Raw genomic sequence first — 4,963 nt, forward strand, 5'->3', positions numbered from 1 at the left:
TATTACCCATAGATATTACCCCTAGATATTACCCTAGATATTACCCCTAGATATTACCCATAGATATTACCCATAGATATTACCCATAGATATTACCCCTAGATATTACCCATAGATATTACCCCTAGATATTACCCCTAGATATTACCCCTAGACATTACCCATAGATATTACCCTAGATATTACCCCTAGATATTACCCCTAGATATTACCCATAGATATTACCCATAGATATTACCCATAGATATTACCCATAGATATTACCCATAGATATTACCCCTAGATATTACCCATAGATATTACCCCTAGATATTACCCCTAGATATTACCCCTAGATATTACCCCTAGATATTACCCATAGATATTACCCATAGATATTACCCATAGATATTACCCATATATATTACCCCTAGATGTTACCCATATATATTACCCCTAGATATTACCCATAGATATTACCCATAGATATTACCCCTAGATATTACCCATAGATATTACCCTAGATATTACCCCTAGATATTACCCATAGATATTACCCCTAGATATTACCATATATTACCCTAGATATTACCCTAGATATTACCCATAGATATTACCCATAGATATTACCCATAGATATTACCCTAGATATTACCCTAGATATTACCCCTAGATATTACCCCTAGATATTACCCCTAGATATTACCCCTAGATATTACCCCTAGATATTACCCATAGATATTACCCATAGATATTACCCATAGATATTACCCATAGATATTACCCCTAGATATTACCCCTAGATATTACCCATAGATATTACCCCTAGATATTACCCCCCTAGATATTACCCCTAGATATTACCCCTAGATATTACCCCTAGATATTACCCATAGATATTACCCATAGATATTACCCCTAGATATTACCCTAGATATTACCCTAGATATTACCCATAGATATTACCCCTAGATATTACCCTAGATATTACCCATATATTACCCTATTACCCCTAGATATTACCCATAGATATTACCCCTAGATATTACCCATAGATATTACCCCTAGATATTACCCATAGATATTACCCATAGATATTACCCATAGATATTACCCTAGATATTACCCATAGATATTACCCCTAGATATTACCCCTAGATATTACCCATAGATATTACCCATAGATATTACCCTAGATATTACCCATAGATATTACCCATAGATATTACCCATAGATATTACCCATAGATATTACCCATAGATATTACCCATAGATATTACCCATAGATATTACCCTAGATATTACCCATAGATATTACCCTAGATATTACCCATAGATATTACCCATAGATATTACCCCTAGATATTACCCATATATATTACCCCTAGATATTACCCATAGATATTACCCATATATATTACCCCTAGATATTACCCATATATATTACCCCTAGATATTACCCATAGATATTACCCATATATATTACCCATAGATATTACCCCTAGATATTACCCTAGATATTACCCATAGATATTACCCCTAGATATTACCCCTAGATATTACCCCTAGATATTACCCAGATATTACCCCTAGATATTACCCCTAGATATTACCCATATATATTACCCTAGATATTACCCTAGATATTACCCCTAGATATTACCCCTAGATATTACCCATATATATTACCCCTAGATATTACCCCTAGATATTACCCCTAGATATTACCCATAGATATTACCCCTAGATATTAAATATTACCCATAGATATTACCCATAGATATTACCCCTAGATATTACCCTAGATATTACCCTAGATATTACCCCTAGATATTACCCTAGATATTACCCCTAGATATTACCCCTAGATATTACCCCCCTAGATATTACCCCTAGATATTACCCCTAGATATTACCCATAGATATTACCCCTAGATATTACCCTAGATATTACCCCTAGATATTACCCCTAGATATTACCCATATATATTACCCATAGATATTACCCCTAGATATTACCCCTAGATATTACCCATAGATATTACCCCTAGATATTACCCATAGATATTACCCCTAGATATTACCCCTAGATATTACCCTAGATATTACCCATAGATATTACCCTAGATATTACCCATAGATATTACCCCTAGATATTACCCCTAGATATTACCCCTAGATATTACCCTAGATATTACCCCTAGATATTACCCATAGATATTACCCCTAGATATTACCCCTAGATATTACCCATAGATATTACCCCTAGATATTACCCCTAGATGTTACCCATAGATATTACCCATATATATTACCCTAGATATTACCCATAGATATTACCCCTAGATATTACCCCTAGATGTTACCCATAGATATTACCCTAGATATTACCCCTAGATATTACCCATAGATATTACCCCTAGATATTACCCATATATATTACCCCTAGATATTACCCCTAGATGTTACCCATAGATATTACCCATAGATATTACCCATATATATTACCCCTAGATATTACCCATAGATATTACCCATATATATTACCCCTAGATATTACCCATATATATTACCCCTAGATATTACCCCTAGATGTTACCCATATATATTACCCCTAGATATTACCCCTAGATATTACCCATAGATATTACCCCTAGATATTACCCATATATATACCCCTAGATATTACCCATATATATTACCCATAGATATTACCCATATATATTACCCTAGATGTTACCCATATATATTACCCATAGATATTACCCATATATATTACCCATAGATATTACCCCTAGATATTACCCATAGATATTACCCCTAGATATTACCCATAGATATTACCCCTAGATATTACCCCTAGATATTACCCCTAGATGTTACCCATATATATTACCCATAGATATTACCCATATATATTACCCCTAGATATTACCCCTAGATGTTACCCATATATATTACCCCTAGATATTACCCCTAGATATTACCCATAGATATTACCCCTAGATATTACCCATATATATTACCCCTAGATATTACCCATATATATTACCCATAGATATTACCCATATATATTACCCCTAGATGTTACCCATATATATTACCCATAGATATTACCCATATATATTACCCATAGATATTACCCCTAGATATTACCCATAGATATTACCCCTAGATATTACCCATAGATATTACCCCTAGATATTACCCCTAGATATTACCCCTAGATATTACCCATATATATTACCCATAGATATTACCCATAGATATTACCCCTAGATATTACCCATAGATATTACCCATAGATATTACCCCTAGATATTACCCATAGATATTACCCATAGATATTACCCCTAGATATTACCCATAGATATTACCCCTAGATATTACCCCTAGATATTACCCATAGATATTACCCCTAGATATTACCCCTAGATATTACCCCTAGATATTACCCATAGATATTACCCCTAGATATTACCCATAGATATTACCCCTAGATATTACCCATAGATATTACCCATAGATATTACCCATATATATTACCCCTAGATGTTACCCATATATATTACCCTAGATATTACCCATAGATATTACCCATAGATATTACCCATAGATATTACCCATATATATTACCCCCCTAGATGTTACCCATATATATTACCCCTAGATATTACCCATAGATATTACCCATATATATTACCCATAGATATTACCCATAGATATTACCCATAGATATTACCCATAGATATTACCCATATATATTACCCCTAGATGTTACCCATATATATTACCCCTAGATATTACCCATAGATATTACCCATATATATTACCCATAGATATTACCCATAGATATTACCCATAGATATTACCCATAGATATTACCCATATATATTACCCATATATATTACCCATAGATATTACCCATAGATATTACCCATAGATATTACCCATAGATATTACCCATATATATTACCCCTAGATGTTACCCATATATATTACCCCTAGATGTTCCCACCGTTGCACAGATTGGCCTTCTGGTCCTTGTATTAGAGAAATCCTGTGGCTGGCCACATGCGTATAATTCATTCATCCTGATTTGCGGTGTGTGTGATATGTTTTCCCGACTATGCAGTGTCACGGTGACATATTATCTTCCATTACGGCAGGGGATGAGCAGCACATAAATATTTATATACATTTCCTTAATTCACTCCGCATAAGTAGCAGGCCGTCCTAGAGGCACGGACGCACCCCTCCACGGGGTCAAGGGTGAAGGGAGGTTTTATTTAAATATCAGCCCGTCTCTCTCTAACGACCTTTCTTTCTCCATCGCTCTCGTTTGAGTCCATACCTACCCTCTATCTCTCCATCCTCAACATTATACCTTCCCTCTATCTCTCCATCCTCAACATTATACCTTCCCTCTATCTCTCCATCCTCAACATTATACCTTCCCTCTATCTCTCCATCCTCAACATTATACCTTCCCTCTATCTCTCCATCCTCAACATCATTCCTTCCCTCTATCTCTCCATCCTCAACATTATACCTTCCCTCTATCTCTCCATCCTCAACATTATACCTTCCCTCTATCTCTCCATCCTCAACATCATTCCTTCCCTCTATCTCTCCATCCTCAGCATCATACCTTCCCTCTATCTCTCCATCCTCAACATTATACCTTCCCTCTATCTCTCCATCCTCAACATTATACCTCCCCTCTATCTCTCCATCCTCAACATCATTCCTTCCCTCTATCTCTCCATCCTCAACATTATACCTTCCCTCTATCTCTCCATCCTCAACATTATACCTTCCCTCTATCTCTCCATTCTCAGCATCATACCTTCCCTCTGTCTCTCCATCCTCAACATTATACCTTCCCTCTATCTCTCCATCCTCAACATTATGCCTTCCCTCTATCTCTCCATCCTCAACATCATGCCTTCCCTCTATCTCTATCTCTCCATCCTCAACATT

This window comes from Oncorhynchus tshawytscha, linkage group LG29, assembly GCF_018296145.1.
Source record: "Oncorhynchus tshawytscha isolate Ot180627B linkage group LG29, Otsh_v2.0, whole genome shotgun sequence".
In the NCBI taxonomy this organism is placed as follows: domain Eukaryota; kingdom Metazoa; phylum Chordata; class Actinopteri; order Salmoniformes; family Salmonidae; genus Oncorhynchus; species Oncorhynchus tshawytscha.